The sequence below is a fragment of the Nycticebus coucang genome, chromosome 1 (genome assembly GCF_027406575.1).
Source record: "Nycticebus coucang isolate mNycCou1 chromosome 1, mNycCou1.pri, whole genome shotgun sequence".
Classification (NCBI taxonomy): Eukaryota; Metazoa; Chordata; class Mammalia; order Primates; family Lorisidae; genus Nycticebus; species Nycticebus coucang.
The window spans coordinates 104,287,643-104,309,544 of NC_069780.1; the positions used below are offsets into that span (position 1 = coordinate 104,287,643).

Genomic DNA, 21,902 nt, shown 5'->3' on the forward strand with positions numbered 1-21,902 from the left:
ATTAGGCTATGGGGGCAAGACATGATTGCAAGAGGGACTTTACCTAACAATTGCAATCAGTGTAACCTGGCTTATTGTACCCTCAATGAATCCCCAACAATAAAAAAAAAAAAGAATTATTAGGCACCAGAGTAAAGTAAAGAAATATTTTTGGATGTAGGTCAGGGTTGGAGCATGACAGCTGTGAACCTTTGTCTTACCACCAAGCAAGAAAATAGTTACTTGATGCTTTCTGCCACCTGCATTGGTCTTATTTAAATATGATCATCCGAAGTCGAGGAAATCAAAGATAGATTTTTCTCTAAGCTTTTTTGCCCTTCATTTATTTAAAAGAAAACCACTATAATGAAGGGGGATGTAATAAGATTAAAATTACAGTGCTAACTACTGATAGAAGACACAGCAGCAATAGAATCAGGAAGCAAGGTGAGGACAAAATAAATTGACTTATAGATGAAGACTCTTCCAATACAATTTGTTCTTTCCTCAGAACACTATTTTCTTAAATGTGTATTCATTCATGCCCTGTCTTCAGTCTTAAGATGGGATTGTACACCTTAGACAAAATCTCCACATGGATTTCATAACGTTGGCTGGGTATCATCTTGGTTCTTTTCCTCTTGAATTAATTATATGAGGCATCTCAGAACTTTCCCCTATGGCTGAGAGCAAGAAGTGCCATTTAATTACATCATATTTGCAGTCTGTCACATGGTTAAGTTTGTATATCCAGTTCTAAGAAATGAATAAAGACTTGGCTACTTTAGAGAAGAAAGGAGCTTTCTTCACCAAGTCAGGTATGAATCACATACCATTATTCCATTTGGCAAACGAGGAACCCCATACCTCTGTTTTTCTTTACATTTCTCAGAGGTTGAAAGAATAGACTCTACATAAAGAAAGCTGGTGAATAATATTTGGTTGTGCACTCAGAATTTATTCTACCTTCGCTGACTACACTCGAATTTTCCTCACCCCTTCCCCACTGTACTATAGCCATAAGCTTTGGAAGAACTGACTCCATTTCAGCTCCAGCCTCTAGTATTTTACCCCACTTAAAACAAAGATTGGTTCAATAGGGGCTTCAAACCCAGATCAAACAGCATTTGGTTTCTTCCTGGCCACAGTGATAGACCTAATCAGAGTAAATCTCAAGCATTTTGTTTAGTGATTACAGAAAGTGACAGCCTCTTTCTGCTTGGTTGGGAACAAAGTACCATGTTGCCCTGGCTGGTTGCTATGGCAACCACTTTGTGGCGATGATGGAAGACCTGAGAATGAAGCCAGAATACAGAGGAGGAAACAGCCCAGAGAAGCATATAAATCAGAGAGACAGCCTTAATCAAAACATACCTGGACTTTTTAGATATGTGAGCCAGTAAGTTTGGTTTGAACTGGAGGTCTGTTACTTGCAACCAAGCGCATCCCTACTTGGGGAAGCCAGCCTTGACATGCTGTGTGTTTACTTCCTAGTGGCCTAGTGGTGCAGGAGACCAAGGAAAATTATTAATAAGAATTATAGAATATTAATATAGAGAAATAATAGAGACAAAAAGATAGTTTTAAGAGCAGCAGGGCTTGCGAGGTGGCATACACTTCTTCGTGAGGCTTCTAATATGCCCCCAAGTATCAGGCTAGCTCTGTATTTATTTCATACATTAGTGTTACAATCATAAATCTCATGAAGACAAGGCAAACAATCCCGTCATGGTTCTTGTTGTACTTGCATTTACGTTAATTGCGTGGATTTGCTTACTACTTTTTACTGTTTCGAAGTAGTGTGGTCTTAATGTAAACAAAGTCTTGATAAGGAAGCCAATTACAGGATGACTCAAGGACAAAATCCTAGCTGACCCATAGTCACACACCACAGATGTGATGTTTTAATACTCTGACGGCCTTGTGTCCAAATAGATAGACTCCTCTGGCCCAATTAAGGTGACAGAAGAAAAGAGATGTTTCTTTCTTTTTTTTTTTTTTTTTTATTAAATCATAGCTGTGTACATTAATGCGATCATGGGACACCATACACTGGTTTTATAGACCGTTTGACACATTTTCATCACACTGGTTAATATAGCCTTCCTGGCATTTTCTTAGTTATTGTGTTAAGACATTTATATTCTACATTTACTAAGTTTCACATGGACCCTTGTAAGATGCACTGAGGTAAAATCCCACCAATCACCCTCCCTCCGCCCATCGTCCCCCCTCCCTCCCCTCCCTCTCCCCCTGCCCCATATTCTTAGGTTATAGCTGGGTTATAGCTTTCATATGAATGGAAGAAAAAGTATCCAATGAACTCAGCCCTACTATGAAAAGAGATGTTTCTTAAGATTCCTTATCTGGTCTGGAGCAAGTCTTCCTATGTTGGACAAAGTTTAAAGAATCCACATTCTTAATTCCCCAAAACCACTCTCCCAGAGCACACAGCCCCACCCTGGCAGAAAGCAGCCTCAAGGCCTCCAGCCAGCTGCAGTGGCAGCTGTGAGGGGAGAGGGGATATTTAATACCCCCGGCTGCAGAATCTTACAGCGACAGGGTCTTGCGCTTTGTGCTCAAAGCCAGGAAAATGTATCCAAATCAATCCTCTATTACTGCCTCCCTTCGTCCAGACTCTGTTCCCTATTCCTAATAATATTTCTAATCTACTAACAATTAATAATTGAATATTGGTTTCAAACTTATAAAATCATTATCACTAGTAATGCAAGCACATCAAGATATGACTCTTCCCTTAAGTATTCCCACATGCACTTTTCACCTACTGAAATGTAAACTATGGGGAAAGGTGGTCCTATTCAAGGACTGAATACTACACCTTTGTGACAACTAAATTAATCACCATCATTTGTTTCAATCACTACAGCATTTCATAGACTCAAGAATATCAAATGAAGACCAAGGTGTACTCACTCACATCTGTAATCCAGGCACTCTGGGAAACTGAAGGGGGTGGATTGTTTGAGCTCAGGAGTTTGAGACCAGTCTGAGAAGAGTGAGACCTCTATATCTACTAAAAACAGAAAAACTACCCAGGCATGGTGATGGGCGCCTGTAGTCCCAGCTACTTGGAAGGCAGAGGCAAAAGGATCACTTGAGCCCAGGAGTTTGAGGTTACTGTGAGCTAGGCTAAGGCTATGGCACTCTAGCCTGGATGACAGAGTGAGACTCTATCTCAGATTAAAAAAATATATACATACTAGATGGAAATCCATGCATATGTGGCTAACTAATAATTGAGAAGGGTACCAACAATATGTAGTGGGAAAAGACACTGGTTAATGGATGGTGTTTGGGAATATTGGATATCCACAGGTAAAAGAATGAAGCTGGACTCTTGCCTTACAACATATACAAAAAATTAACTCAAAATGAGTTAAAGCCTAGGAATCTATTGTATATAGCATGATCACTATGGTTAATGGTGCTGTATTCTTTACTTAAAATTTGATACAAGGGCAGATTTTAAGTATCTTCAATACATGCCACATAAATAGTAACTTATGAGAGGTGATGGATGGATGGCGGTGATGCATGTGTTACATAGATTATGGTAATCATTACACAATGCATAGGCACTTAAACCATCACATTGCACACTTTTAATATATATAATTTAATTTGTCAATTAGGAATTTTAAATTTTTGTTTAAAACTCGGATGGAAAAAAGACCAAGATTTAATTAGAATCCAGCACTCTTCTAATATTGTGTGTGTGTATATATATATATATATATATATATATAGTTGTCAATTCAAGTGATTTTTATAAATGTTTGAAGTCAAGTTTGAAAGTCTCGTTGGAAAAATATGTCCAGAAAGGGAAATGAGCCATTTGGATGTTGCTTGGTCTAAAATTTTCTCTGTATTGACCAGCTGCTCTATTATATGAAATACCACTGAAACTTGGTTATTCATTTGAGATACCTTTCCAGATCTCAAACTTTGAAAAATCTTACATTCAAAATCACAGAATTAAATGTCCGAGGTCAGAGTTTCTGTACACGATTAAACAACTCATCCTTCCTTGTTTACCAGATTAGCTGCAGCAGAGGTAATTACCCTACTGACATAGAATGCAAATGTTATCCAAGGGAGAAAGGGCAGGGGAGAAAGAGCTCTCGCCCAGGACAGACTGTTGAGGAAGCAGGGAGCAGATTTTAAGGACAAGTGGAGGGAGCAAAGAGCAGTCAAGTGGCAAAATGACCCCTAAAGTAACCTCTCTTACTTTAATCCTCCTCAGGGCCAGTTCTATGTAAGGAATGTTCACGAAATCTATCCTAGTGCTGAGACTGCATTATTTATGCAATAACTCCAGTGCCAATAATTGGCAGAGTAATCACAATATGTCCTAGCACTCAAAAAGGGTTCAGGCCAGAAACTTTCTGCAGAAAAAGCCTGAACAGAGGCCCCATTACAAACCTCACAGCTGGCCCCGCCTATCACTTTCCCTCCCCCACCCTCCACCCCGCCCTGAGCAGTCATATGCGCAGCAGACATATTAGTCCTTACAAAATAGTCACTTCCCTTCCCAACTGGACACGAACCAGTTTTTTGAAAAACTTGTACTTGTCTCACTGAAAAAAAATAAAAATAAAAAGCAATGATTAAGTACTAGAATTGTGTCCAGACATAACTGAAGCTGGTTCAGCTCTTATTTAATAAACTTTGCTCTCCTTCTACCCTGCTATCTGTCTGCCACATCTTTAGCTGTATTTTTTTCTAACACATCAAATAAAAAATGATTTGATGTGGGGGAGGATTCCAAATATTTATGGAGTAGCTTGAAAGAAAAATCTTCATGAAATCACTTTTGGAAAGATATGCTTCCCCTACACAATAAAGGTCTTAAAATACGTTTTAATTTTTTTTTTCTGTGTGTATGAGAGAGAGAGGGAGAGAGTAAGTATTATATTAAGGTATAAAGCTACTACTTTTTATTGGCCTAATATTTTATTTTGAAAATGTTTAATACTAAGAAAACACTTTGTTGTATACAATTATTATATTAAGGGAAAGTAATGCTGTGTATCATTTTTAGAAATGAAAACTCTTGCTTTGTTTGTCTGGTTTGCGGTTTGATTTCAAGGGGAAAAAGGGCACCATTCAAGCTTCGTTTGAACCATGTTTCCAATTTATCAGTAGATTAATGTTAAATCCTCCTATATTTGAAATTCTGACCTTTCCTTTTATTTTGTTTAATCAGAAAGTATTTAAAATTACTCCATTTAGCCTTCTAGGTTTCAAATCAGCTCATTTGCCAGAAGCCTGTCCTGCATTGGTGTCTGGCAAAAACAGACATAGCCCGGTAGAATATCAAAGTTTATCAAGCCACAGGAACTACATAGTCTGAAATTTTCCTCATTACTCCCTGTTCCACATCCCTACTCCCACCCTAAAAACTGGTAATACAATCCAGAAAAGAGAAACTTGGAGTTACTAAGTCAAATAGAATCTTCAGAGACTCAGAAGAAAGATCAATTCAAACTTATTAATGGATCTCATACAAAACACTCATCAGTATGATGCTAAAAAATTAAAACTGAGGAAGTCAGCTTACACACACACACACACGTGCACAATTCTCACTGTGGTCCCATGACCAAATTGATAATTATATTTCATTCTCACAGCCAAAGAATCCAATTGCTAGAAAACATTTGAAGTAGTTATTAGAAAGCACTAAAAAAGAAGAAGAATTTTTAAAAAGACATGAGGAAAACTCCAGATCTTACCTCCAAAAATCTCTACTTCAAAAACGGGAGCTTTGATTATGTAAGTGGCAGGCTTAGAATTTGGCATTTGCTAACATCTTAAAGGAGCAAATTCCTCACAGTAACTTCTAACCTTCAGTACATTGGTATATTTCAAAGATGAAGAAAATAAAAATATCTACAGAAAACATAAGGTTGTATATGGAAAAAAAACTGAATGTATTTATATATTTTTAATCAACTTTATAATATTAAAAAATACACCATATTTTATTATTCTTACCTTTCCAGATCTCAAACTTTAGCAGACCATTTCTAAAAAAAAAAAAAAAAAACCAAGTATAAATAGTATATGTAGCTCAACTGCAAGCTTCAGGTTTTGAATACAAAATACAAGAGGAAAGAAATATCCATCATGGATACATAGTGATCCATCATCGATCACTTTTCTACCTTGCACCTATAAAGAAGCTCTTAGATGACCCAGGGGCCTACCTCTTGCTACTCACCCTCTGCCTCTCCTACCCACTTTCAAGGAAATGGAACCAAATCTTGAACACTGGGGAAATTAGGCTCCAGAAAAAATATTTTTAGTACTGTGGCAATAGGTTTTAGTTTCTTACTTCAGCAATTATAATGATAATACCTTGAATTTGAAATGTCTTTCTCTTAAAGCATTTGCACATACTGTTATTGGTTTTATTGTAAATAGATTGCCCAATATGGCCCATGACACACTTTAAACCACTGACTCACTAGTAGAGAAAACTAGGGGCTAAGCCTCCCACAGGTATAGCTAAAGTTCATCCCAGTAGGTTACATATTGGCCAATTCACTGGTATCTGACTCCGTGAGAGAGTGCAAAGGCCTGGTAGAAGGTCACACCATCTAAGGGAATCTTCCTTCTGGTTGTGAGCACAGTTTCTTTGTGATGGAGCCCCTCTTGATCTTTAAAATTACCTCCTTGATTTGCCCTACGTAATTGCAACCTGAGGAAAACTGTCAGAGCTGTCCGCCTGTGGGTCTAGCTTTTTGTCTGGTCACTTGTCCACCTGGCCTTTGAACATGTCAAATCTTCATCAGTTTCTCCCTTTAAAGATGAGAAAGGGGAGCTTATCAAAACCTGGGTCAGGGAGCCAAATTTCATAGGCAATGAGTAGTTGGATTTTTGTTTTCTTCTTAACCTCTATTTTTTGAATATAGAAAAAATATTGGTTGGACTGATTCAGGGTTTCCAGGATTCTGGTGGATTCAGATGGATTCATGAGACTGCTACGCCAAGACTGGGCAGAACAAGAGAATTAATTGTACAGGGCTAAACTCACTGATGTGGGTAGCCGTAGGTTTTGCTTGATATATCATTGATGTTCTAATGTCCTATTTTCTGAATATACACAAAGAACTTTTCTTTCAAGCTATCTGTAACTCATAATAATTTAGGAGACTACCTTTTTTTGTAAACGAAAATGAACATTTGCAAATGACATATTTTTCTTCCTGATTGATCCCTCCAGCATTTGGAAACTCTGACTGTTCTTAATTTCATGGCAATATGACAGTGTTTTTCAACCTTTTTAAATCATATCGCATACTTGAACCTACAGTTAAACATCTGCAGCACACTTAAATTATGTTATTTTAAAAAAGAAAAAAAAAACAATATACTTACTGTGCTTTGAACTTTCTTCAAAAATAATTAATGCTCCTTAAAAATTTTCTGCACACGCCTAAGATCCTCTCATGGCACAGGCATACCAGGGGAAAATCACTGCAATGTAATTATTTGCATAGACTCAATGTTTTTTTTTTTTTGGAGTTCAACTTTTTATTGAACACATTATAAAAGAGATTTAGTCAAAAAGACCAAAGCCCAGGTCATCATCGGATTCCTCAGATTCTTCTCCCTTTGCTCTCACTTTCTTCTCCTCAGCTGGGGCAGCAGCAGTGACAGGGCGGGGCCTCCTGCTGGTGCAGCACCAGCTGCTGGAGCAGGTCCACCAGCCTCCACAGTGCAGATGAGGCTCCCAATGTTGACATTGGCCAGGGCCTTTGCAAACAGGGCTTGTTTAACCGGGTGAAAAGGTTCAACATTTACACCAGCTGCTTTAGTGAGGGCATTGATCCTCTCCTCCATGAGGTCACCTCATTGTCATGAAGAATGAGGGACAAGTAGATGTAGGCAAACTCGGAGACTTAGGCCATGGCGTGAGCGAGCACTGAGATAGCTGCAGTGCTAGTTGCCTCACCGCAGTGTGGCCTTAGCTTCCTTGGAAGGAATGAGCACCTTGGTGGCAGCTGAGGAAAGAGCAGGTTCAATTTTTTAAAAAAGAAAAGAAAAGGTCAGCTGCGGTAGCTCACATCTGTAATCCTAGCACTCTGGGAGGCTGAGGCATGTGGATTGCTTGAGCTCAGGAGTTCAAGATCAGTATGAGCAAGGGTGAGATTCTGTCTCTACTAAAAACAGAAAAACTAGCCAGCTGTGGTGGCTGGTGCCTGTAGTCCTAGCTACTAGGGAGGCTGAGGCAGGAGAATTGCTTGAGCCCAACAGTTTGAGATTGCTGTGAGCTGTGATGACACCAGGGCACTCTACCCAGGGTGAAAGAGTGAGACTCTGTCTCAAAACTAACTAAATAAATAAAAACAAATAAAAGAAAACCGAGAGGCTCTAAAAATACTGTACTGAAATTTATATTGGAAAGGAAAATTTTCATTTTTAGGGGTTAAGGAATTTTGAATAAGTCAAGTTAGCTCCAGATTGTCTGTGTCTGAGTAAATATCTGCCCTTAGGTAAAGGCTTCAGAGTCTTAACTTGTTTATTCATACTTTTTCAATTTTAACTCAAAACATGGTCTTTATGTATTATACGGTGAGGACCTAAGGACACTAGCTATTTGCAAAAGAAACACTGGATGCAAGATGGCCTCAGGGCTACAGCTGCATGTAAACTCAGACTGTGGTAAGTCACATAAACATTTCAGTCTTTGTTTAAAACAAGTCATTTTTTACTGTATGCCTTTTTTTTCTTTTTCCTGGGCAGGGTGCCTCTCCCTGCCCTGTTTTCTTCTGTTTTATCAGTCTTTTCTATTTACATAGCAGTTTCCTTCAACTTACAACTTGCAAGATGACTTGACAGAAAGCTGTTCCTTCCTGGGTCAGAAAAAGACAATGTGTCATATATTCTCTGCTTTGTATTAAACCATCTGGACATTTGGAAGCAGAGCCCAAAACTGTTGGCCTTTCATGATCTGAAACAAATATGCGTTGTTCTATGGAGGATGCTAAAACAGAGGGGTTCCATCTTTATCCCTCCACTGCAGGGAAAGAAGTTTAATTTGCAGGGGGTCTGCCTCAGAGGGGGAGCACACAGCAATTACCAAAAAACAAAAACAGCATAAGAAGCCAGAGCTTCAGAGTAAAGTCATCACATGTCCTCCAAATCTTTGAAAACCTGTTCAAATTCCATTTACTTTTGTGCAGAAGCCTTAGACATATAGGAAGGGGAGAGTAACTTCCAGTCAGAATGTCCTTAATGGATGGCAGCTGGGGACAAAGTATGGCAGAGATGTTTCTCAGCCACTCAGTCCAGTTTGTGCTGTAAAACTTAATAAATAGAGGGTGTTTGCAGCTGACAGTGTTCCATGCCTTCAGATGCAGCTAAGGTGCCCCATCTTCTAATCTGTCCTCTTAGAATAGCAGGCTTGCACCCTGGCAGAGGGCCCTGGACGATTCAGAGCATTAGACGGACACTACAGAGGTAATGGAATTTAACCTGTGTTTTCAGTCAGCTGCTATTACACAACTGGAGAAAAAAAATAAATTCCTGGGTAATCTTAAAGGGCCATAATACACCTTCATGGTTCATTCCACTAAATCCACAGGTCAATTTTCAAAGCTTCACAGAATCAGAAATAGGAGCCAAAATAGCAAGTGCCTTTCCTTCTTTGTTCTAATGTGAAACTATTCTCTATGAAATAACCATACACAACACCAAAACACAGCACTGCTGCTGTAAAACCAATGCCTTCAGCTCACAGAAGGTATTTTCTTTCTTTCTTTTTTTTTTTTTTTTTCTGAGAGCCTCGAGCTGTCACCCTTGGTAGAGTGCCATGGTGTCATAGCTCACAGCAACCTCCAGCTCCTGGACTTAGGTGATTCTCTTGCCTCAGCCTCCCAAGTAGCTGGGACTACAGGCGCCCGCCACAACGCCCGGCTATTTTTTGGTTGTAGTTGTCATTGTTGTTTGGCAGGCCTGAGCTGGATTCAAACCCGCCAGCTCTGGTGTATGAGGCTGGCACCTTAGCCGCTTGAGCCACAGGCGCCGAGCCAAGAAGGTATTTTCATCAACAGAGAATAGAAGTTTCATGAAGCAGTAGGTCTATCAGGCATGCACATCCACCACTGTTCCCTTCCCAGACAGTGATCTGACTACCTACTGATCTTCCAAAACTGCCATTGAACCCTGTTTCTCTGGACAATTTTATGAATCTCAGAGTTGGACCACAATTTTTATTCTGCTCTATCCCCTGTCACCTACGTTGGATGTTAAAACTCACCAAAACCATCCTTGAAGATGCTATCTTCCCTTATTAATCCCTGAAGATCAATATTCTCTCTTTTTCCCTTTTCTACTTTGGTGCAGAGACTGGCTTCTGGATTTGTCTGTTGAATGAGACAGGGGCCTGTATGCTGCAGTTCACATTATCAAGACTCGGGTTTGGGAGCCTACACACTGAAGTTTGCAGGACACACACACACACACACACACACGCTAAAGTTTGCTGCATCAGTGTTTCCTAAACTCTCTCACTGTCTATCCCTTCTCCCGACAGCTGGGCTCTGGCCTAAATGGCACGCCACGTCTTGTAGATCTCTGAGACTTTAGATTCCCGCAGGCCAGACTTGGGATTCAAGGCAATTTCAAACCTTTGCTTTAAGGAAGTACAAACAGAATTTCCCAATAACTCTATCCCCATGTACATCTTCAAAGAACAAAAGCCAATGGATTTTCATCAGGCTTAGAGAAAATAGTGGCATTTGAAAAAATTGTTACAATTCCATTGCAGCCCAGCTCTTTGGCAAAACCCTCTGGGTTATGTTTAGAGCATCTATAGAGAAGATTTTAAATCACGGATTAGTTGTTTTAATTTAAATGAGACTTCTTACTTAGAGTAGGGAACAAGATTACCACGGGATCTTTGCACCTCAAAACAAACTTTATTTTAAGCCACACCTTTTGGTGAGGCTGATGAAAGAAGGCCGTCAGAGTTGGCAAGTGATGAATTATGCAGTGGAACTTGATTCATGGCTTCTAATAAAGATATTTGAATGTTTCTGCCAAGTTCAGCAACAAGGCTTGCCAGAACATAGGATCTCAAGTAAGCTAACCTTAATCTTGTGTGAGAAAAGAAAACAGGCCCAGCAGCAGCAAGGGCTGGATCTGAGAGTCCTTCCACCTCTCAGCAAAGGTCAGCAGTGCTGCTGAGAAACAGCACATCAATCACACCCGGCAGGGCTCAGAGTGCTCAGCAAGGGGAGAGGCCGGTGGGATATCTGTTTACACAGGAAAGTCCCTTGCGTAAATCACCTCCTTATTAAATTCATTTTTCCCAGTAAACAGAGATAGCTTCTGATTATTACATTTAACTGGGGAGGGAAGGATGGATGGGGAGAGGCAACAAGATCGATCAAAGTGATGGGCAATAAAAAACTCAACTGCAGTTGGCTTCCAAGTGTGTTTTGTATTCACACGCAATGTGGGTGTGCCTAGCCTTCAGACAAAACAGTAAAAGTAGAACTGGCTCAGGAAAGTTGGAAAGTTATTGTCGCCCACTCTGTGAGCTCAGCTTCTCCCAGTCACCTCACCACCTGCCAGAGATGGATGTCTCTACTTCGGTCTTGGCGGGACAGAGTGTTTCTTGTTCCCAAACGAGAAAATGAAAATGAGAATTTTCCAGGGAATGATGATTTAAAATGATGATGAGGTCGTGGCTTCCTAAGAAAATCAGTGGAATGAAAATCAGTTTGCTTCCCTGAACACCAAGACTTGCCACTGATTTTGGAAACAATCATCCTGATACACGTGATCGTTGCATGCAGTTTGTAAAATGAGGTTGCTTCTAGAACTTGTACCAACGTTCCACTGCCCCACTCCCCTCCACACCCACGCAGGGTGCCTGTCTAAGAACTGAGGCGTTGAGAAGATCTGAGTCGCGGTGCCCGGCAGACAGACAGCAGCAACCAATACGATGATGAGAAATGAGACAAGGAGAGAGACCCTCAGGGCAAGCACACTTTACCTGGAAGAGAAACCCTTCCCAGTGCTGGGTCCGGGACACTACAGCAAAATAAAACCTTTAGATTTGTGTAACCTACATACTCTTCCCTTTACAAAGAGATAAACATGTTTGGCAGGAGGGAAAAACTAAATGTTCACTTGCAGAACTCTATCATTAATGTGTCCACTTGAAAAAAAACAGTTTTAGTACATGATTTTGAGGTTTTACAATTATTTCTCTAATGCCACATCCTTTGAGTTACTGGGACAAGCTCAAGAGAGTGCAGAGAAGCATTAAAGCTCAGTGAGTTTTCACCGTAAACTGCATTTTAGTCAGAGTTGTCGCAGGACAGATAAATCCCAACGAGACTAATTCACGGACGGGCTAAACTCACTGGCTATGGAAAGCCATGCTTTATCATCAAGCACAATATCTAGATAAGGGAACCACATAAAGTCAATGGCAAATCAAAGTGAAAAATACTAGTTACACAAATTAAATTCTGAAAAGTATCTATAATGGAATATTCTTAATTAAAAATTAGAGATTCATCTTTTCTTAAAAAATTAGAACTTAAAATTGAAAAATTAAAATAACTTCTATTTTACCAACCAATGCAAAGGCAAAGAAGGCAAAATATCATTAAATTAGTAAGCCCTACTGATATTATAATCGGTATTGTTTGCTTGCATCTTTATTTTAGCAAGGGCGTGTGTTTATCAAGAACTTGTGAGATTATCAGTGGAATTCAGTTTAACTCAAACTGGCATTTTTACCCAACATGAACAAATATTGTCCTGAAGAAACAAATGTTAAAAAGCCAACAGAAATAGGGAAGTGCAATTGTGTATTCCCAAGCCCACAGTAGGTAGGAAATAAGCAGGAGGAAATCAAATGCTCCCTGACACAGTTGGCATACACATTGCCTGAAAGTATGACTCACAAGTCCAAAGTCAAAACAGATGTGACTGTTAGTCTACAAAAGACCAATATTTATCCCATAACATACCTGGGACTTACTGTGATAAGTGGAGAAATGTACATTATCATAAAAGGAAGAAAATGGCTTTTCTTTTGCAAAGAATGGTATCTTAGCTGTCCAAAAGTTGCTCTAGAGAACCGAGACTGTACCTCACACAAACAGGCAGCGCCCAGGATAGGAACAAGATAGGTTCTGTAAGTTTGTTGTTAAGTTGAACTTGCATGTAGGTTGGTACAGGTGCGTTTGCCCATGATCTGTAATAGCCTCCTTTTGTAAGGGTGAGTTGTATGTAAGCCAGATGTTTGTTACTTGGGGACTGCCAGTATTTCTTTAGAAGACACTAATTTTGAAGATTGTTTTTCTTAAAATCTTTCCTCATACCACATTGTAATAGGTGCACTTCAATTACAAATTTATATGTTAACCGGGCAGAGCCACATGTAGTCTCAAATGACTCACTTTGGACTTTGGAATATATTATAGGGCTTTCAGGCCTATTTATAAATATACATATAAATATGTTAATACATTAAACTTTGCATATGTAAAGAAACAAGGTTGCAGGCAGAGGTAATTGAACATCAGAAGTAGGAGAAAGGTGTGATGTTTCACTTCTGGCTTGACAAAGAAGGGCCCGTGTGTCAGACAATGCAGACAGCCTGGGGATGATGGTGGTGGGCCTTCACTGGCAGACAGTGAGAAATCAGAGAGGCCTCAAATGGGAAGGAACTTAGAAGTGGATTTTCCCGAGAATGCTCCAGACAACACATCAGCCCAGCCTAGATTCTGATTTCAGTTCTGTGATACACTGGTCAGAAAAGAGAACACAGGCATGCCACTGTCTGCGTTCAGAACATGTCACCCAAATATGGTGCCTTGGCATATCGGCTGTTTTGAGCCAAGGGACTTGGAAGGGACTTGGGACGCAGCAGGTGCAAGAAGGGGTCTCTGACCTCCCTCTTTTTCCTTAAAAATAAGTCATAAAATTTCCCTATAGCTAGAAAGGAAGAGCATTTTTCTCCCTAGCCCTTGGGAATTGACACTAAAATGGATCCATGCAAACAAACCTACTGAAATAACTCTTGTCATTCATCTGTTTCCCCATAAACTTCCTGGTCAACTTCCCACATTTTACATTCCTCCAGGTTTAAACCCCTGTTTCTTTTTCTTGTCTCTTTTTTTTTTTTATTATTATTATTTTTTTTTATTGTTGGGGATTCATTGAGGGTACAATAAGCCAGGTTACACTGATTGCAATTGTTAGGTAAAGTCCCTCTTGCAATTTTTCTTGTCTCTTTACCACAGATTTATCAGTCTTTGCTTGGAAAAAAAAAGATAATAAGGTCTCAATCCTAACCACTTCTTTCGTTCTTTTTTTTTTTTTCCTGTGAAGGTGAACACATATTTTCCTGTTAATCTACTTTATGTCAGATTAGTCTCAAGCTCAGCCCCCAAAACTAAGAGGGTGAAGGAAAAGTTTTTCCTCCCCTACATCACACTAGACTGTTGACATACACAACTGTCCTACAAATGGATCTTCTATTAACCTCACAGGCAGTTAACCATTCACTTAAAAATCTCATCAATCTACACACCTGGGCTAGAGGGACTCCTTGTAATGTCAATTCTGCTTCTGAAGCCTTATAATTTTCTATCTATATAGATCTTAAAATACTGACACATTGTTAACCTGGAGTTGAAACACATTCTTCTTAGTAAAGTCTCACAAGAATCAAAAGCAAGTATCCAATGCACTCAATACTAATATGAAGCCAGTAGATGAACTAATACACACCCACACAAGAGAAAATCTCGATTCAAGTTGGGGTGAGAGAGGAATGGGGAAAGAGAAAGTAGGAGGGAGGGGGGTGGGTGAGGGCACAATGTGAGGGTGCATGGCACACCCCCTGGGAGCAGGACACAACTACAACAGGGCCTCCACCTACCAAATGCAAACATTGTAATCTCATTGTACCCTCATATTAATCTGAAATTAAAAAAATAAAATAAAATACTGATGCAATGTCCTAAAGTCTGCAAGCTGAATTGGTGTTTCAAATATGAAACTGAAGTTGGTGGGGAAGAGATAAAATGGAATAAGAGCTGCGTAACAGAGCTAAGGAGGAAAAACAATTCAAATAAAGGACAGGCTATAGGCTATGAGTGAACATGATAGAGAGGATCTGAAAGTGAGCTTTGTTTTTTACAGCTATGAAAGATTAGTGGTGCTACTTTCTTTTGAAGGCAGTGTTGCTACTATTATACTGTTATTAAAAGTTTGCTATTTAGGCCAGGACCAGTGGCTCATGTCTACAATCCAAGCAGTCTGGGAGGCTGTGGCGGGAGGATGGCTTGAGCCCAGGATTTCATGTGAAGCAACCCAGAAAGGGGAAGCTAACATGATTGCAGGGCCCACCTTAGTTGTTCCCTTTCTCTCAAGAATCTCTGTCCTGGCATGGCCCTGTGGCTCCTGCCTGGAATCCCAGCACTCTGAGAGGTCAAGGCAGGTAAATTGCTTGAGTTCAGGAGTTTGAGACCAGCCTCAGCAAAATCAACACCCCATCTGTACTAAAAATAGAAAAACTAGCTGGGCATGGTGGTGGGCAGCTGTAGTCTCAGCTACTTGGGAAGCTGAGGCAGGAGGATCACCTAAGCTCAGGAGTTTGAGGTTGCTGTAAGCTGTCACGACACCATGGCACTCCACCCCATGCACAGAATGAGACTCTGTCTCAGAAAAAAAAAAAAGAATCTCTATCCTGTGCTGCCTGTTATCAATGTTGTTTAATAAATTGTGCCAGTAAGAGGTAACACCACGCTGCTCTGAAGACTTCACGTTCTGTTTCTAGCTAATGCATGCTTGTTAATCAGAGCGAGAGGCCAGTATAATGGGAGATTTTGACAGCACCTGGAAAATAATTCTGAATTTACATAATGATTACCTGAAGCAGAGGGCTTCCCGTTGCCCTTTCACTTGTCATTTGCATCTAAGATCCCTCCTGGGAGTGTGCCCAAAGAACACAGAGAAGAACTTCTATTCTCCCATTTACTCACTTTCTTTTTTTCCTCTTCCTCCTCCTTCCCCTCCCCCTCCACCTTTTCTTCCTCTCCTGCTCCTCCTGTAATATTCTGAAATTAAAAAAAAAAGTCATTAAGCCTGGAGGAAAAGGCAACATAAAAGGGTTATGGGGACTGAGCATACGTCTCACAGTACTTTCCTCCTCTTTCTCTTTCTCTTCATTACTTTCAACGTTATATAGAATAATTTTTCAATACCAAGCATACTCTACAAATTATGGAAATAGAGCTGCCAACTTCAGAAAGGAAAGGAGGAAAGGATTAAGAAATAAAATCCAGTTATTATCATGTCGTTTGCTCTAGCCACAGAATTTCTTACCAACAAACTTCTTGATTTATTTCCCTAGAAATCTGAGAAACTTAGCAGGTGGCTCAATTGCTCCCAGTCTTACCTGAAACTCTTAGAAATGCCAACTGTCATGCTGAACAATGGTGTACGGAAATAAACTCGCCTGTTTACATTAGCATCGCTTCATGTTGAACTATGTCTGTTATATGCAGACTGCATTTAAGAACCTTTCCTCCCAATGCTGTATTATAAGATTAAAATATTTATTTTACCATTGAATAAATATACGTATCATGTTAGCAATAGGAGAAGCCATGTTGCTTAACTGCATCTACAACATTACAAAGAGGAAAAACTTAAATGGCCAAAACTAACTTGCTGATGGTGTAAGGCAGGAAGTTCTCACTTTAGAACTGTGCTACTTCTTTGCAGCACAATATTTAAGGAATATTTATTCTTTATTTCCTAAAAGATGTCTGTTGTTTCTTCACCTGGCTTTTGGAGCCCTATTCCTTTACTTTTCCCCCTTTTATTTTTTTTAAGTGTCCCCCAAGTTGGGGAGACCTACAGGGTTTGCTGGATGGTGAGAGGTTTGTGTTGACTGTAGGGGCCTTGAGGATGAACAAAATGAAGGCTTATTCTCTTGGAGGACTAGCATTACTGTGAGACGTATGCTCAGTCCCCATAACCCTTTTATGTTGCCTTTTCCTCCAGGCTTAATGACTTTTTTTTTTAATTTCAGAATATTACAGGAGCACACACATTTTGGTCACATAATTTGCTTTTGTATACTTTAAGTCAAGGTTCCAAGTGTGCCCTTCACCCAGAAAGTCCTAATGATCTTGTGTGCTCTCCTGGGGGAGGAACACAATCTGCCCGCCTCTTTTACAACACACAGCTAGGGAATGTATGACTCTTCATGGAGAATTTGCCATTTAAAAGATGGCAGCTTAACATTCCACCTGACCACAGTTAAGCAAGACCAGAAGACTGGTCACAACTATGATAAGTGCTTAAATCGCTATTGCTCTTTCAAAATCCCAGCTATGTCACTGAGTGCATGACTGATAGGAAACTATGCTGTGTCCCATTCAAGATGTACAGTTGTGGCCAGATTCTGACCTCGGGGGAAATGCACATGGCAGTGATGCTGGGCAAGGTGGCCACGGACCACAGGAGGAGCCTTGGGTTAATGGAAGTTGATTTCCGTCATGACTGAGTAACCATTCCTCATCGTTACTTGCCTCCTTTCCTTTCTAAAGTTCGCAGCTCTATTTCCATAATTTGTAGAGTATGCTTGGTATTGAAAAATTATTCTATATAACGTTAAAAGTAATGAAGAGAAAGAGGAGGGGAGTAATAGGAGTAGAGTGGGAGGGACAGGAGGAGCAGGTGAGGAAGAAAAGGTGGAGGGGGAGGGGAACGAGGAGGAAGAGGAAAAAAAGAAAGTGAGTAAATGGGAGAATAGAAGTTCTTCTCTGTGTTCTTTGGGCACACTCCCAGGAGGGATCTTAGATGCAAATGACAAGTGAAAGGGCAACGGGAAGCCCTCTGCTTCAGCTAATCATTATGTAGATTCAGAATTATTTTCCAAGTGCTGCCAAAATCTCCCAATATACTGGCCTCTAGCTCTGATTAACAAGCATGCATTAGCTAGAAACAGAACGTGAAGTCTTCAGAGCAGCGTGGTGTTACCTCTTCTTCATCATCATCATCATCAGTTTGTAGGGAACATAATATTTTTATAGATGAACATGCCTATGGGACTCTGTTTCAGGCACTGTTGGAATTATAAAAACATGGAGGCCATGGCGTCTCCTCTGGGAGACTGTGATCTGTCCACCAGCAGAGGTAAGATAAGCATGAGCACAAGTCCATTAGCTTTATAACTACATGTAGCTGATAGAGATGATATGACAGAAAAAAATATAGTATTGTTGGGAAAGTAGAAATTGGAAGGGCACAATTTAGACTGGAATAGAAAATCAGGGCCATGAGAGTAACTTCAGGCAGTACACGGTTGCCAGTGAACAAACAAACTGCTTAGAAGAGCTGTGACTTAAGTAGAAATTTTAAAAGGCAAAATATGATTTAGAGTAGGCATTCTAAATGGGGGAAACTACTTTTATCAGGAATTGAGGAAAAGAAAAACAGTAAATAGTTAACCAGGAAATAGTAAATTCTGTTGCTATTTCCAGTAATCTGAAGCACAGTGATGGAGAGGTCTTCATGCCCCCAGAATGTGTAATGCCATGTTGTTCCGGCTCCATGAGGTGTTAATCCCTGCAAGGGCTAAAAATAGGTTTCATCATCCAAACAACAAAGACAGGCACATGTTTTTGCTTCAATCCTTCTCAGGCTCCATACTGTGTTGCAAATAGGCATAGTGAATCTCTAAAATGAAACTACATGAACCAATGTTCTCTACATGTGTTTGAGCCGTGGCATGCTGCATCTAGCCCATGTCACCTTATAAAAGCCAAATGTTAAAGTTTTAAGAACTTTGAAAGTCAGCTTGTTAAAAGCCACTGTAAAAAATTAAATCATATAAACTTACAATGAAGTATACTAAACACTAAAGTAATAAATGCCAAAAAGGCATCACTTCCTACGTATTACTGTTACCTATATTCTTTTGTGTTTTTTGTTTTTTTAATTTCAGGTTAACGTGAGGGTACAAACAACCAGGTCACTATGTATGAATTTATTAGGTAGAGTCCCTCTTGTAGCGGTGTCCCATACACCCCTATGTTGTGCTCATTTAGTGGGAGCACACCAATCCCCTCCCTCCTCTCCTCTCCCCCTTTCTTTGTTCTTCCTCCCACCAACTTGAAATAAGTTGTTTTCCTACGTGGATGTGAATTAGATCGTCTACTGGCTTCATGTAAGTATCAAGTTGGATACTTGCTTTTCCATTCTTGTGATACTTTACTAGGAAGAATGTGTTTCAACTCCATTTAGATTAATACAAAAGATATAAAGTCACCATCTTTTTGTGGCTGAATAGTATTCTGTGGGGTGTTACCTGTATTCTTGAGGTTGTGTGTCACTGTACCTCTGTGGTGGGAATACTCTAACATGGTGTGCTATTTTGTGTCTCTCTGCAATAACTGTTACAAGTCAGGACTTCTCATTTTTTCAAGGAGGCCAGCTGTCAATCATTTACCAGCACACAACTGCCCATGGAAAACTGTCTTCTCTGGATAAGCAGCAGGACCAGTGCCCTCAGAACACACTTTAGGGAAAAAAAGTTCTCTTCAGCTCTGTCTCCTAACAGCTCCTATATTTATCCTTTGCCTGTTTTCCTGCCCCTCCTGCTAATTAATTCTTTCAGTCTCAGCTCACATGTTTTCTTTTCTGTGAAGCCTCTGATCTCTCTATGCAGAAGTGGAAAATCCTAGATGCCTCCACTGAAGCCTCTCTGAGAATAGTTTTGTCATTAATTAATTCAACAAATATATGGTTTGCCCTTCTGTGTGCCAGACACTGAGGTAGGTGGTGGGAGTAACAATGAATAGACAGCTATGGTCCCTGGTGAGAGAGATAATACTAAATTATGTCAATTAATTGCCACTGCTGCTAAAAAGTATAATTATCTACATGTCTATTTCACAGTCTACAAAACTGCGATTGCCTTCAATGTTAAAACTCCTTTAAAAATCATCTTTCTGGTTTTTGTTGTTGTTGAGAAAGAGGCACCCTGGGTAGAGTACTATGACATTATAGCTCATAGCAACCTCAAACTCCTGGGCTTAAGTGATCCTCCTGCCTCAGCCTCCCAAGTAGCTGAGACTACAGGTGCCCAACACCATGCCCAGCTAGTTTTTCTATTTGTAGTTGAGATTGGGTCTTGCTCTTGCTCAGGCTGGTCTGGAACTCCTATGCTCAAGGAATCTACCTGCCTTGGCCTCCCAGAGTGCTAGGATTACAGGCATATGCACTGTCCCTCTCCCCGGCTCATCTTTCCAATTTTACCATTTAGCACCTTGTAGAACATATGTGTTGAACAAATTTACTAAGATACGTAATATGCATAGGGAGAGAAAAAATAGAAGACTTACTTATTGGTCTTTTGACTGATAAGTACTGAAGGATCCTGAAGAAAATTATATGTGTATATTATATTTTTATCCAAGTATTTGAATAGGGATGCATGAAGAAGCTCATTCTTACTGCTCAGTGTCAGGGAGAAATCCAGAAATCATCTAGAATGAGTTAGACCTAGGGATGAAGGAGAAGGTACAGCAGTTAACAGCAGTGACAGACAGTCTAGAATTTCCTAGTGGCTTCAGTCTGCACGGTCACCAGCTCAGTTGCCTTGAAGAGATTAAGGGCCTTTGCATCGGAATGTTTATGTAAGACATTCTGGTGCTAAACAGGGAAAAAAATCAACTTAGGATTCATACAACTTCCCTCATCACCAGATGGACCACTGTTCATTTCATTGTATCCTCCAAATAAAAACTTGCTATATTTTCCCATGAGTATAATGATAATAATTTCCCAGCTTTCCAGACAAGTTCCAAGCACCCTGATGGCAAACTCCCACCGAGAATAATGCAAGCATTCAGAAACTTCAAGGAAACTCCCCTGTTTGTTGCCAAATAGTCATCGTGGTCTCCTCCTCCTCCTCCTCCTCCTCCTTTTTCTTCTCCTTCTTTTCTTTGCTTTCCAAAAGCCAAATACAGCTTCTGGAATTATTTCATGATTTTAACATGACAAATTTAATTGGGTTTGCAAACAAAAATATGAGCTGTGCATATTGCAATCTCAAGTTAAGTTTGCCCTCATGGGAACATTTTTATTTAAAAACATTAACATATTGTGAGAAGTCAGAGCACCCACGTGTCTGCAAAATGAATGATTCAACAAATCCTTGGGAGTTCTCACAAATGAAATAGAGGCATATAGCCCGAAGGAAAGACAGCGGAGGATTTTGAAGGATCAGGCTTGCAGATGCATTCAGATACAGGGATATGATGGCTTGCCCTTTCCTATTGGTTTTGAAATTCTATAACCATTAAGACATGGAAATTATACCGGGCAAAGGGCTTTCTTATTATATATCATGTTTAATCCTGGAATCGTAAGTATTTAAGTCCATATGGCCTTTGAAATCATATATTCTAATTTCATCCATTTGTTTGTTGTCAGTGATTTTTGATCATAAACATCTTTGAAAATCTGATATTATTATCTCTGAAGCTCCTGGTTAGAAAACTGCATGTGGAAGTTGAGAGACCTGTCAACTCTCTGAAATCCACTCAGAGGTGATGGGCCTGGTAAGGGGAGGTGGAGGCTCCCCTGTCAATCATTTCAGATTTGGTCCAACCATCTACTACCTTGCCTGCAAAGGAACAAATGAAAACCAGACAGCTAAGGAGTGACCTGCTGAAATGTCACACAGCAATGAACAACAGAGCCACCAGCGAAAACCAAACCTTGCTCCCTCATGCTACTTGTTTCCATTGCCTGCCAGGAGCTCATCTGTCTATCTCTCTAAGAGACAGGATCTTGCTCTGTTGCCCAGGCTGATCCCAAATTCCTAGCTTGAAGTGATCCTA

The 21,902-nt window shown here is 40.1% G+C and overlaps 1 long non-coding RNA gene and 1 pseudogene across 1 annotated transcript; both read right to left on the reverse strand.

The window, feature by feature from the left end:
- Window positions 1–6,002: 6,002 nt before the first annotated feature.
- LOC128581981 (uncharacterized) lies at window positions 6,003–20,538 on the reverse strand. The gene is made up of 3 exons (XR_008378960.1): window positions 20,400–20,538; window positions 7,387–7,485; window positions 6,003–6,032 (listed from the first exon to the last, which is right to left on the reverse strand). It is a non-coding gene; the product is annotated as an uncharacterized LOC128581981 (long non-coding RNA).
- On the reverse strand, window positions 7,568–7,919 carry LOC128581974 (60S acidic ribosomal protein P1-like; annotated as a pseudogene).
- Window positions 20,539–21,902: the final 1,364 nt, after the last annotated feature.